The following is a 15,293-nucleotide window of genomic DNA, read 5'->3' as shown; positions in this document are numbered from 1 at the left end:
GTAGAGCAACATTTCTTTTTTTCAGATCCTCAGAGAGTTCTTTGCCATGAGGTGCCATGTTGAACTTCCAGTGACCAGTATGAGAGAGTGTGAGAGCGATAACACCAAATTTAACACACCTGCTCCCCATTCACACCTGAGACCTTGTAACCCTAATGAGTCACATGACACTGGGGAGGGAAAATGACTAATTGGACCCAATTTGGACATTTCCACTTAGGGGTGTACTCACTTTTGTTGCCAACGGTTTAGACATTAATGGCTGTGTGATGAGTTATTTTGAGGGGACAGCAAAGGTACACTGTTATACAGGCTGTACACTCACTACTTTACATTGTAGCAAAGTGTCATTTCTTCAGTGTTGTCACATGAAAAGATATAGCAAAGTATTTACAAAAATTTGAGGGGTGTACTCACTTTTGTGAGATACTGTTTTTGTCTATATATGTATACATATGTATTTATATGTATATATGTATTTACAGACAAATATACACATATAAAGACATAAATACGTATGTACACACATATAGACATATTCGCAGTTAAGTAGTTGAAACATGAAAAAGTGTATTTATGCAATATTCATATTTAATAAATTGTTATACAGTGTATTTACTGTAAATATTTCACATTTCAATGTTCTTCACATAGGGGAAAATGTCATGTATTTTTAAATAGATATTTCTATACATATCTGTATATAGCTATACCTATATATAATAATCTATCTATATAGGTATAGAAATATTTTGAACCAAATACCATCACATATATGTAGAAATATATATTTATGAATAAATAGAACATATTCTTCTATATGAAGAACATTGAATTTGAAATATTCATATTTTAATGTCAGGTTTGCACACTTGAGAGTCTGCGATCTGGTTGTCACCTGAGTAGGGTGTTGTTTTGCTCCATTGACTTCTATGGGGGAATAACTTAATGTGTTATTCTAACTTCGGCTTTTTACGCATGTCAGGTTAGTGCACAAGCAAAAACGTTTTACTTTCAGTTTGAAATATGAGAGCTACCTGACGCGCACAAAAAGCTTACTTCTTGCGGGGGTTAGTGCGCGAGCGGAAGCGTTAAATACGGCTCCACTTGTAATCTGGCCCATAGACTTTTATTTGGACTTGGCTGATTGCTGTCACATGATGCAAAGGGAAGAAAAATGGAACTAACTTTTAAATTTTTCAGAAGAAAATCTCCTACTTATTTGAAACTCAAACTAACGGCCAGATTACAAGTTTTGCGTTAGGAGCTATGCGGTGCTAACGAGCAGTTGTTTCTCACCACTCACTTACCTGCAGCGCTGGTATTACAGGTTTTTACAAACCTGGCGTTAAAAGGCAAGAAGAATCAACGGGGAGAGCCGGCTTAGAAAAGGTCTAACACCTGCAAAAAAGCAGCGTAAAACTCAGTAACGCCGCACCATTGATTTCTATTGGGAAACTAAAGTTATGTTTACACCTAACACCCTAACATGAACCCCGAGTCTAAACACCCCTAATCTTACACTTATCAACCCTAATCTGCCGCCAGCCCGACATTGTCGACCACCTACATTATATTTATTAACCACTAATCTACCGCTCCGGACATCGCCGCCACCTACATTATACTTATTAACCCTTAATCTGCTGCACCCAACATCACAGACACCTATATTATATTTATTACCCCTAATCTCCCTCCCCCAATGTCGTCGCAACCTAACTACATTTATTAATCCCTAATCTGCCGCTCCCAACGTCACTGTCACTATAATAAACATATTAACCCCTAAACTGCCACACTCCCCGCCTCGCAAACATTAGTTAAATATTATTAACCCCTAATCTGCCGTCCCTAACATCGCTGCCACCTACCTACATTTATTAAACCCCTAATCTGCCACCCCCAACGTCACCACCACTATACTAAATGTATTAACCCCTAAACCTAAGTCTAACCCTAACCCTAACACCCCCTAACTTTAAATATAATTATAATAAATCTAAATAAATATTAATATTATTACCTAAATAATTCCTATTTAAAACTAAATACTTAACTGTAAAATAAACCCTAAGCTAGCTACAATATAACTAATAGTTACATTGTAGCTATCTTAAGGTTTATTTTATTTTTACAGGCAAGTTTGTATTTATTTTAACTAGGTAGAATAGTTACTAAATAGTTATTAACCTAGCCTTTGAGGAAACTTTCAAGAAATAGCCATATTTAAGTTGATTGTACTTTTATCAAACCTATAAAAAATCTCACATGATCATTTTTTATCACTTTATACAGTTTATTGATATCTGAAACTCCAGTCAAATATCAAAAAGCAGACATTAATCATAAATGCATTCATTAACTTTTTTTCCAAGTTATTATTCCAAAAATTAGTTTTACTGACTAAATTCAATACCTTTAAGATAACATACATTACAAAATAGAAAATATAGATCCAGGTTTCTATTAATACATTTAGAAGACAGAAAACATTGACAAAAGATTAACATTAATACAATGTCATTTGACCAGACTTCCTGATAGTCATATTTAAGTTTATTGTACTTTTATCAAGCCTCTAAAACTCTTTCTATTTTCTTGTATATTAATTTATACGTAGTTCACTGATATCTGAAACTCCAGCCAGACATAAAGCAGAGATTAATCATAAATACATTCAAAAACAATTTCCCAAATTATCATTATTAACATCAATTAGTTTCTACTGACTAAATTCTGTACCTTTGAGATAACCAACATCACAAAAAGAAAACTATGGCATAGGTTTCTGTGGGGATATAGCTCAGTGGTAGAGCATTCGACTGCAGATCAAGAGGTCCCTGGTTCAAATCCGGGTGTCCCCTTTGTTTATACCTTAAAATGAACGCCATTCAAATGGACTTATAAAAATGTGTGGCTTTTCAAAAGTCTAATAATTGATAGCTATTACTCATGTCAATTTGTAAAATTAGCCTTAAACAATTAAGAGTACATACTACACTTTGTAAAGGAAGATATAAACTGCAAGCCCCGTGTTGTTCTCCTGAAATATGATTATGAAAAAATAACCTTTTGAGGAAACTTTAAACTTTGTAAAGGAAGATATAAACTGCAAGCCGAGTGTGTTCTCCTGAAATTTGATTATGAAAATATAACCTTTTGAGGAAACATGTTCATTTTTTATCACTTTATACAGTTTATTGATATCTGAAACTCCAGTCAAATATCAAAAGCAGACATTAATCATAAATGCATTCATTAACTTTTTTCCAAGTTATTATTCCAAAAATTAGTTTTACTGGACTAAATTCGATACCTTTAAGATAACATACATTACAAAATAGAAAATATAGATCCAGGTTTCTATTAATACATTAAGAAGACAAAAACACTGACAAAAAATTAACATTAATTCAATGTCGTTTGACCAGACTTTCTGATAGTCATTGTTTAGAGAAAAAGAGGGGGGGGGGGAGTAGAGGAGAGTAGAGTTATAAGAATGGTGCCAGGTATTAGCCTATATTAAGATTTTAATAATAGTATTCTAATTACTAGAATTTGAGTTTATATATAACAACAGCGAAACCTGGAGTGGATTATTCAATAGAACAACTGACAACAACTAGGCAAACTAGTTGTAACTGAGAGTACAACAAAGTTTAAAGAGAGAATAATTCCACTGAGTATTATCAAACTAACTCTACTAATATCAGAAAGTGTTCAAAATAATTAAATCGTTCCCAATCATTCATACATTAAAGTTTATTAAGTTAACTAAGGAACTCACACTCATTCAGTAGCAAAGGCTGTGAATTAAAACCACTTAAACTCTGTGGTTTGCATAATAGCTATTAGATATGTCAGTCCACTATTCAATATCCCCAATCCGTTTTTAAATTAGAATTAACTAAGCCCTTACAATCCGAGGGCTGCATTAATATTAATATATGACAATAAAGGATTGGAGGACATAAATTAAACCACTTCTTAATATATTTTCCACAAGAGTAAGCACATTAAAAACAAAACAACAGGAGAGACTAAGCTGCCCCTGCCGGACCCCTAAGGGATCTGAAACTCCAGGCAGACATAAAAGCAGAGATTAATCATAAATACATTCAAAAACAATTTCCCAAATTATCATTATTACATAAATTAGTTTTTCTGATTAAATTCTGTACCTTTGAGATAACCAACATCACAAAAAGAAAACTATGGCATAGGTTTCTGTGGGGATATAGCTCAGTGGTAGAGCATTCGACTGCAGATCGAGAGGTCCCTGGTTCAAATCCGGGTGTCCCCTTTGTTTATACCTTAAAATGTAGGGAACGCCATTTAAATGGGACATAAAAATGTGTGGCTTTTCAAAAGTCTAATAATTGATAGCTATTACTCATGTCAATTTGTAAAATTAGCCAACGCTATCTCTTAAACAATTAAGGGCTCCATGTACGAAGCAGCGAAAGCTGCTCCGGAGCCTTTGCGGGGCAGGTTCGCATATGCGAGCCTGCTTTCCCGCAAGTGTAGGAAGCAGCGGTCTAATGACCGCTGCTTCCTACACCCTACGCCACCTCTTAGGTGGCGAAGCAAAATCACCGAGAGCTCGCTCGCTCTCGGTGATTGACAGCCCCTTCAGTCGCGTGATTGGTCGCGCGACTGAAGGGGCGGGCATTACACACTCCGCTGAGTGTGTAATGATACATACGGGCAAGCGGATCAATAGATCCGCTGCCCGTGTGTAGCGGAGGCGGGGGGGACAGCTTCGCGAGTTAGAGAAGCTGTCCGCCCGCCTCTTAGTACATGGAGCCCTAAGAGTACATACTACACTCTTGTAAAGGAAGATAATAACTGCAAGCCCCCGTGTGTTTTCCTGAAATTTGATTATGAAAAAATAACCTTTTGAGAGAAACTTTCAAGAAAGCCTAATAAGGTTAGAATAATATCCTTAAATAAAAAAAAAAACATTAAGAAGACCAAAACATGGTTAAAAAATTAATATTATAAAAGTAGTTTGACAAGACTTTTGATAGCCATATTTAAGTGATTGTACTTTTATCAAACCTATAAAAATCTTCACATGTTCATTTTTTATCACTTTATACAGTTTATTGATATCTGAAACTCCAGTCAAATATCAAAAGCAGACATTAATCATAAATGCATTCATTAACTTTTTTCCAAGTTATTATTCCAAAAATTAGTTTTACTGACTAAATTCGATACCTTTAAGATAACATACATTACAAAATAGAAAATATAGATCCAGGTTTCTATTAATACATTAAGAAGACAAAAACATTGACAAAAAATTAACATTAATACAATGTCGTTTGACCAGACTTTCTGATAGTCATATTTAAGATTATTGTACTTTTATCAAGCCTCTAAAACTCTTTCTATTTTCATGTATATTAATTCATACGTAGTTCACTGATATCTGAAACTCCAGGCAGACATAAAAGCAGAGATTAATCATAAATACATTCAAAAACAATTTCCCAAATTATCATTATTACATAAATTAGTTTTTCTGACTAAATTCTGTACCTTTGAGATAACCAACATCACAAAAAGAAAACTATGGCATAGGTTTCTGTGGGGATATAGCTCAGTGGTAGAGCATTCGACTGCAGATCGAGAGGTCCCTGGTTCAAATCCGGGTGTCCCCTTTGTTTATACCTTAAAATGTAGGGAACGCCATTCAAATGGGACATAAAAATGTGTGGCTTTTCAAAAGTCTAATAATTGATAGCTATTACTCATGTCAATTTGTAAAATTAGCCAACGCTATCTCTTAAACAATTAAGAGTACATACTACACTTTGTAAAGGAAGATATAAACTGCAAGCCCCTGTGTGTTTTCCTGAAATATGATTATGAAAAAATAACCTTTTTGAGGAAACTTTCAAGAAAGCCTGATAAGGTTAGAATAATATCCTTAAATTAAAAAAACATTAAGAAGACCAAAACATGGTTAAAAAATTAATATTAATACAAGTTAGTTTGACAAGACTTTTTGATAAACAAACAAAAGGGTGGTGTGAGTGCTAGTCAGAAAAGGTTTTCTGTGCTTAAATCCCTGATATGGTCTGATAAAATCTCCAATTTACAGACTGTAAGATATAGAGGTGAGAATGGTGTGGGGATAAGCGCTCCAGCTAAGTAGAGCCAACCAGATTATTATGCAAATAAAATGAAATAACAAGAGGACCCAATGGTACTAAAAAATAAGGATTTATATAGCAATTTAAGTGAATAATTGGTTAATGCATACAGAATATTGTTAGCATATATTCAATTACATGGGATGCCGGCATCAATAACAATAAAACATACTAATCATATTAAAAAACATAAAATACAGCAGATATAAAATATCTAAAAGGTTCCCTGAGTGTGCCTTTAAGAATATTATGAATATGAATAACACTTGATAAAGGTAAATGGCTCTTAACACAGTAAAGTTGACTCGACTAAATGTTACCAGTATTTTTGTTTAAGCAGTGAGATATTTGATCACAGTATTCAGTGGAGGCGTCTGATCTGTCAGCCGTTAGGAGTAACTGTGAGTAATGGATCGGGAGGTGTGACGTCACGTCACCTGACTATTGTATTCCTCCAATCCCTGTGATATGCTTAAGCACAACACGTTTGAAAATTGTATCCAATTCTTGATTGTAACAAAGTATAATTGGTTGTGTAATGGTTAGTATCAATACTTGCGAATGTCCAGTGTCCAAAAATCTGTCCAAGATCTTGATAAAGGCAGCTAACACTGCCGAAACGCGTAGATTTGCTTACTCCTGTTATTCTAGAATTTTAATATTGATAGTGTTACACTATACAGGTTCATCCCCATCTCTATGATTAATATAGAGGGAGGACATATGAATAATTCCTGTGTGCAACCAAGTACTCACTAAGGCTATTCAACTGCTGAATTGTTCTATTGGCGCAAAAACAGGTTCATTTCTATCTCCTTGAATCAACACTGAGATCGATGTATGAATAATTCCTGTGTGCCCTCCTGTCCCTTCCTTGCTCCCATCATAGCCCTAGTATACACTAAAAGTGAAAAAAAACCAAGTGCTTAGGAGCTTCTTCAAAAAGGACAAGTTTCATATTCCAAGAAACGGACAAAAAAAAACCAAACGGATCAACACTTCACAGGATTCAGAGCTGCTGATAAAAACAAACCGGTTTGAAGATTTGGACAGATTTTTGGACACTGGACATCTCGCAAGTATTGATACTAACCATTACACAACCAATTATACTTTGTTACATTCAAGAATTGGATACAATTTTCAAACGTGTCTGTGCTTAAGCATATCACAGGGATTGGAGGAATACAATAGTCAGGTGACGTGACGTCACACCCTCCCGATCCATTACTCACAGTTACTCCTAACGGCTGAACAGAAGCAGACGCCTCCACTGAATACTGTGATCAAATTCTCACATGCTTAAACAAAATACTGGTAACATTTAGTCGAGTCAACTTTACAGTGCTAAGAGCCATTTACCTTTATCAAGTTTTATTCATATTCATATATATTCTTAAAGGCACACTCAGGGAACCTTTTAGAAATTTTATATCTGCTGTTATTATTATGGTTTTTTAATATGATTAGTATGTTTTCTTGTTATTGATGCCGTGCATCCCATGTAATTGAATATATGCTAACATATTCTGTATGCATTAACCTGTTTATTCACTTAAATTGATTATATAAATACTTTTTTTTTAGTACCATTGGGTCCTCTTGTTTATTTCTTGTTTATTTTGCATAATAATCTGTTGGCTCTACTTAGCTGGAGCGCTTATCCCACACCATTCTCACCTCTAAGACTTTTTGATAGCCATATTTAAGTTGATTGTACTTTTATCAAACCTATAAAAATCTTCACATGTTCATTTTTTATCACTTTATACAGTTTATTGATATCTGAAACTCCAGTCAAATATCAAAAGCAGACATTAATCATAAATGCATTCATTAACTTTTTTCCAAGTTATTATTCCAAAAATTAGTTTTACTGACTAAATTCGATACCTTTAAGATAACATACATTACAAAATAGAAAATATAGATCCAGGTTTCTATTAATACATTAAGAAGACAAAAACATTGACAAAAAATTAACATTAATACAATGTCGTTTGACCAGACTTTTTGATAGTCATATTTAAGATTATTGTACTTTTATCAAGCCTCTAAAACTCTTTCTATTTTCATGTATATTAATTCATACGTAGTTCACTGATATCTGAAACTCCAGGCAGACATAAAAGCAGAGATTAATCATAAATACATTCAAAAACAATTTCCCAAATTATCATTATTACATAAATTAGTTTTTCTGACTAAATTCTGTAAATTTGAGATAACCAACATCACAAAAAGAAAACTATGGCATAGGTTTCTGTGGGGATATAGCTCAGTGGTAGAGCATTCGACTGCAGATCGAGAGGTCCCTGGTTCAAATCCAGGTGTCCCCTTTGTTTATACCTTAAAATGTAGGGAACGCCATTCAAATGGGACATAAAATGTGTGGGCTTTTCATAAAGTCTAATAATTGATAGCTATTACTCATGTCAATTTGTAAAATTAGCCAACGCTATCTCTTAAACAATTAAGAGTACATACTACACTTTGTAAAGGAAGATATAAACTGCAAGCCCCGTGTGTTTTCCTGAAATATGATTATGAAAAAATAACCTTTTGTCGAAACTTTCAAGAAAGCCTGATAAGGTTAGAATAATATCCTTAAATTAAAAAAACATTAAGAAGACCAAAACATAGTTAAAAAATTTATATTAATACAAGTTAGTTTGACAAGACTTTTTGATAGCCATATTTAAGTTGATTGTACTTTTATCAAACCTATAAAAATCTTCACATGTTCATTTTTTATCACTTTATACAGTTTATTGATATCTGAAACTCCAATCAAATATCAAAAGCAGACATTAATCATAAATGCATTCATTAACTTTTTTTCCAAGTTATTATTCCAAAAATTAGTTTTACTGACTAAATTCGATACCTTTAAGATAACATACATTACAAAATAGAAATATAGATCCAGGTTTCTATTAATACATTAAGAAGACAAAAACATTGACAAAAAATTAACATTAATACAATGTCGTTTGACCAGACTTTCTGATAGTCATATTAAGATATTGTACTTTTATCAAGCCTCTAAAACTCTTTCTATTTTCATGTATATTAATTCATACGTAGTTCACTGATATCTGAAACTCCAGGCAGACATAAAAGCAGAGATTAATCATAAATACATTCAAAAAACAATTTCCCAAATTATCATTATTACATAAATTAGTTTTTCTGATTAAATTCTGTACCTTTGAGATAACCAACATCACAAAAAGAAAACGATGGCATAGGTTTCTGTGGGGATATAGCTCAGTGGTAGAGCATTCGACTGCAGATCGAGAGGTCCCTGGTTCAAATCCCGGTGTCCCCTTTGTTAATACCTTAAAATGTAGGGAACGCCATTCAAATGGGACATAAAAATGTGTGGCTTTTCAAAAGTCTAATAATTGATAGCTATTACTCATGTCAATTTGTAAAATTAGCCAACGCTATCTCTTAAACAATTAAGAGTACATACTACACTTTGTAAAGGAAGATATAAACCTGCAAGCCCGTGTGTTTTCCTGAAATATGATTATGAAAAAATAACCTTTTGAGGAAACTTTCAAGAAAGCCTTATAAGGTTGGAATAATATCCTTAAATTAAAAAAACATTAAGAAGACCAAAACATGGTTAAAAAATTAATATTAATACAAGTTAGTTTGACAAGACTTTTTGATAGCCATATTTAAGTTGATTGTACTTTTATCAAACCTATAAAAATCTTCACATGTTCATTTTTTATCACTTTATACAGTTTATTGATATCTGAAACTCCAGTCAAATATCAAAAGCAGACATTAATCATAAATGCATTCATTAACTTTTTTCCAAGATATTATTCCAAAAATAGTTTTACTGACTAAATTCGATACCTTTAAGATAACATACATTACAAAATAGAAAATATAGATCCAGGTTTCTATTAATTCATTAAGAAGACAAAAACATTGACAAAAATTTAACATTAATACAATGTCGTTTGACCAGACTTTCTGATAGTCATATTTAAGATTATTGTACTTTTATCAAGCCTCTAAAACTCTTTCTATTTTCATGTATATTAATTCATACGTAGTTCACTGATATCTGAAACCCCAGGCAGACATAAAAGCAGAGATTAATCATAAATACATTCAAAAACAATTTCCCAAATTATCATTATTACATAAATTAGTTTTTCTGACTAAATTCTGTAAATTTGAGATAACCAACATCACAAAAAGAAAACTATGGCATAGGTTTCTTTGGGGATATTGCTCAGTGGTAGAGCATTCGACTGCAGATCAAGAGGTCCCTGGTTCAAATCCGGGTGTCCCCTTTGTTAATACCTTAAAATGTAGGGAACGCCATTCAAATGGGACATAAAAATGTGTGGCTTTTCAAAGTCAATAATTGATAGCTATACTCATGTCAATTTGTAAAATTAGCCAACGCTATCTCTTAAACAATTAAGAGTACATACTACACTTTGTAAAGGAAGATATAAACTGCAAGCCCCGTGTGTTTTCCTGAAATATGATTATGAAAAAATAACCTTTTGAGGAAACTTTCAAGAAAGCCTGATAAGGTTAGAATAATATCCTTAAATTAAAAAAACATTAAGAAGACCAAAACATGGTTAAAAAATTAATATTAATACAAGTTAGTTTGACAAGACTTTTTGATAAACAAACAAAAGGTGGTGGTGTGTGAGTGCTAGTCAGAAAAGGTTTCTGTGCTTAAATCCCTGATATGGTCTGATAAAATCTCCAATTAAGGACTGTAAAGATATAGAGGTGAGAATGGGTGTGGGTAAGCGCTCCAGCTAAGTAGAGCCAACCAGATTATTATGCAAATAAAATGAAATAACAAGAGGACCCAATGGTACTAAAAAAAAGGATTTATATAGCAAATTAAGTGAATAACTGGTTAATGCATACAGAATATGTTAGCATATATTCAATTACATGGGATGCGGCATCAATAACAATAAAACATACTAATCATATTAAAAAACATTAAAATACAGCGAGATATAAAATTTCTAAAAGGTTCCATGAGTGTGCCTTTAAGATATATATGAATATGAATAAACTTGATAATGGTAAATGGCTCTTAACACAGTAAAGTTGACTCGACTAAATGTTACCAGTATTTTGTTTAAGCAGTGAGATATTTGATCACAGTATTCAGTGGAGGCGTCTGATCTGTTCAGCCGTTAGGAGTAACTGTGAGTAATGGATCGGGAGGTGTGACGTCACGTCACCTGACTATTGTATTCCTCCAATCCCTGTGATATGCTTAAGCACAACACGTTTGAAAATTGTATCCAATTCTTGATTGTAACAAAGTATAATTGGTTGTGTAATGGTTAGTATCAATACTTGCGAATGTCCAGTGTCCAAAAATCTGTCCAAGATCTTGATAAAGGCAGCTAACACTGCCGAAACGCGTAGATTTGCTTACTCCTGTTATTCTAGAATTTTAATATTGATAGTGTTACACTATACAGGTTCATCCCCATCTCTATGATTAATATAGAGGGAGGACATATAAATAATTCCTGTGTGCAACCAAGTACTCACTAAGGCTATTCAACTGCTGAATTGTTCATTGGCACAAAAAACAGGTTCATTTCTATCTCCTTGAATCAAACACTGAGATCGATGTATGAATAATTCCTGTGTGCCCTCCTGTCCCTTCCTTCGCACCATCATAGCCCTAGTATACACTAAAAGTGAAAAAAAGCCAAGTGCTTAGGAGCTTCTTCAAAAAAGGACAAGTTTCATATTACCAGAACGGACAAAAAACCAACGGATCAACACTTCGCAGGATCAGAGCTGCTGATAAAACAAACGGGTTTGAAAGATTTTGTACAGATTTTTGGACACTGGACATTCGCAAGTATTGATACTAACCATTACACAACCAATTATACTTTGTTACAATCAAGAATTGGATACAATTTTCAAACGTGTTGTGCTTAACCCCTTAATGACCGCAGCACTTTTCCATTTTCTGTCCGTTTGGGACCAAGGCTATTTTTACATTTTTGCGGTGTTTGTGTTTAGCTGTAATTCTCCTCTTACTCATTTACTGTACTCTTACATATTATATACCGTTTTTCTCGCCATTAAATGGACTTTCTAAAGATACCATTATTTTCATCATATCTTATAATTTACTATAAAAAAAATTATAAAATATGAGGAAAAATTGAAAAAAAATACACTTTTTCTAACTTTGACCCCCAAAATCTGTTACACATCTACAACCACCAAAAAACACCCATGCTAAATAGTTTCTAAATTTTGTCCTGAGTTTAGAAATACCCAATGTTTACATGTTCTTTGCTTTTTTTGCAAGTTATAGGGCCATAAATACAAGTAGCACTTTGCTATTTCCAAACCATTTTTTTTTCAAAATTAGCGCTAGTTACATTAGAACACTAATATCTTTCAGGAATCTCTGAATATCCATTGACATGTATATATTTTTTTTTAGTAGACATCCCAAAGTATTGATCTAGGCCAATTTTGGTATATTTCATGCCACCATTTCACCGCCAAATGCGATCAAATAAAAAAAATTGTTCACTTTTTCACAAATTTTTTCACAAACTTTAGGAATCTCACTGAAATTATTTACAAACAGCTTATGCAATTATGGCACAAATGGTTGTAAATTCTTCTCTGGGATCCCCTTTGTTCAGAAATAGCAGACTTATATGGCTTTGGTGTTGCTTTTTGGTAATTAGAATGCCACTAAATGCCACTGCGCACCACACGTGTATTATGCCCAGCAGTGAAGGGGTTAATTAGGGAGCATGTAGGGAGCTTTTTGGGGTAATTTTAGCTTTAGTGTAGTGTAGTAGACAACCCCAAGTATTGATCGAGGCCCATTTTGGTATATTTCATGCCACTATTTCACCGCCAAATGCGATCAAATTAAAAAAAACGTTAAATTTTTCACAATTTTAGGTTTCTCACTGAAATCATTTACAAACAGCTTGTGCAATTATGGCACAAATGGTTGTAAATGCTTCTCTGGGATCCCCTTTGTTCAGAAATAGCAGACATATATGGCTTTGGCGTTGCTTTTTGGTATTTAGAAGGCCGCTAAATGCCACTGCGCATCACACGTGTATTATGGCGAGCAGTGAAGGGGTTAATTAGGTAGCTTGTAGGGAGCTTGCAGGGTTAATATCACATTTAGTGTAGAGCTCAGCCTCCCACCTGAAACATCAGACCCCCTGATCCCTCCCAAACAGCTCTCTTCCCTCCCCCACCCCACAATTGTCCCCGCCATCTTAAGTACTGGCAGAAAGTCTGCCAGTACTAAAATAAAAGCTATATTTGTTGTTTTTTTGTGTTTTTAAAAAGCATATTTACATATGCTGCTGTGTACTATCCCCCCCTTAGCCCCCAACCTCACTGATCCCCCCCAAACAGCTCTATAACCCTCCCAATCTAACTTAATATGCGCCATCTTGGGTACTGGCAGCTGTCTGCCAGTACCCAGTTTAGAAGAAAATATGTTTTTTTTTTATTTTTATTACAATTTTCTGTAGTGTAGCTTCCCCCCACACAAAACCAACCCCCCACCCCTCCACAATCTATTTTTGTGCTTTTGCACAAACAAGATTGGGCCCTTTTTCCTAGCAATATTTTCCGTAGTGTAGCGGTTCCCACCCGCTCCCGCCCCGTGCACGCGCCCACCCGCCAACCTCCGTGCACGTGCGCGCTCCGGCGCGCCCCCGCGCGCGCCCCCAAACGGCCCCGCCTCCGATCCCGCCCCCTTGATGGCAGAAGATACACCGATGGCCGCCCACCCGCCTCCCAAGTCGGCTCCCACCCACCAACGATACAGGCCATCGATGTCCGGTGCAGGGAGGGCCACAGAGTGGCTCTCTCTGCATCGGATGGCCATGTAAAGTTATTGCAGGATGCCTCCATATCGAGGCATCACTGCAATAACCGGAAAGCAGCTGGAAGTGAGCAGGATCGCTTCCAGCTGCTTTCCACACCGAGGACGTGCAGGGTACGTCCTCAGGCATTAACTGCCTTTTTTTTGAGGACGTACCCTGCACGTCCTCGGTCATTAAGGGGTTAAGCATATCACAGGGATTGGAGGAATACAATAGTCAGGTGACGTGACGTCACTCCTCCCGATCCATTACTCACAGTTACTCCTAACGGCTGAACAGATCAGACGCCTCCACTGAATACTGTGATCAAATATCTCACTGCTTAAACAAAATACTGGTAACATTTAGTCGAGTCAACTTTACTGTGCTAAGAGCCATTTACCTTTATCAAGTTTATTCATATTCATATATATTCTTAAAGGCACACTCAGGGAACCTTTTAGAAATTTTATATCTGCTGTATTTTTATGTTTTTTAATATGATTAGTATGTTTTCTTGTTATTGATGCCGGCATCCCATGTAATTGAATATATGCTAACATATTCTGTATGCATTAACCAGTTATTCACTTAAATTGCTATATAAATCCTTTTTTTTTAGTACCATTGGGTCCTCTTGTTATTTCATTTTATTTGCATAATAATCTGGTTGGCTCTACTTAGCTGGAGCGCTTATCCCACACCATTCTCACCTCTAAGACTTTTTGATAGCCATATTTAAGTTGATTGTACTTTTATCAAACTTATAAAAATCTTCACATGTTCATTTTTTATCACTTTATACAGTTAATTGATATCTGAAACTCCAGTCAAATATCAAAAGCAGACATTAATCATAAATGCATTCATTAACTTTATTCCAAGTTATTATTCCAAAAATTAGTTTTACTGACTAAATTCGATACCTTTAAGATAACATACATTACAAAATAGAAAATATAGATCCAGGTTTCTATTAATACATTAAGAAGACAAAAACATTGACAAAAAATTAACATTAATACAATGTCGTTTGACCAGACTTTCTGATAGTCATATTTAAGATTATTGTACTTTTATCAAGCCTCTAAAACTCTTTCTATTTTCATGTATATTAATTCATACGTAGTTCACTGATATCTGAAACTCCAGGCAGACATAAAAGCAGAGATTAATCATAAATACATTCAAAAACAATTTCCCAAATTATCATTATTACATAAATTAGTTTTTCTGA

At 34.4% G+C, this 15,293-nt stretch overlaps 5 non-coding genes across 5 annotated transcripts; all 5 read left to right on the top strand.

Annotated features, from left to right (window-relative positions):
• The first annotated feature begins 2,795 nt into the window (after positions 1–2,795).
• On the top strand, positions 2,796–2,867 carry TRNAC-GCA (transfer RNA cysteine (anticodon GCA)). Its single transcript has one exon. It is a non-coding gene; the product is annotated as a tRNA-Cys (tRNA).
• Positions 2,868–4,234: 1,367 nt separating this feature from the next.
• On the top strand, positions 4,235–4,306 carry TRNAC-GCA (transfer RNA cysteine (anticodon GCA)). Its single transcript has one exon. It is a non-coding gene; the product is annotated as a tRNA-Cys (tRNA).
• Positions 4,307–5,600: 1,294 nt separating this feature from the next.
• On the top strand, positions 5,601–5,672 carry TRNAC-GCA (transfer RNA cysteine (anticodon GCA)). Its single transcript has one exon. It is a non-coding gene; the product is annotated as a tRNA-Cys (tRNA).
• A 2,762-nt stretch (positions 5,673–8,434) lies between these two features.
• On the top strand, positions 8,435–8,506 carry TRNAC-GCA (transfer RNA cysteine (anticodon GCA)). The gene has a single exon. It is a non-coding gene; the product is annotated as a tRNA-Cys (tRNA).
• A 920-nt stretch (positions 8,507–9,426) lies between these two features.
• Positions 9,427–9,498, top strand: TRNAC-GCA (transfer RNA cysteine (anticodon GCA)). The gene has a single exon. It is a non-coding gene; the product is annotated as a tRNA-Cys (tRNA).
• Positions 9,499–15,293: the final 5,795 nt, after the last annotated feature.

Source organism: Bombina bombina, unplaced genomic scaffold, assembly GCF_027579735.1.
Source record: "Bombina bombina isolate aBomBom1 unplaced genomic scaffold, aBomBom1.pri scaffold_527, whole genome shotgun sequence".
Taxonomy (NCBI): Eukaryota; Metazoa; Chordata; class Amphibia; order Anura; family Bombinatoridae; genus Bombina; species Bombina bombina.
This window is presented reverse-complemented; position numbering and strand designations above follow the sequence as displayed.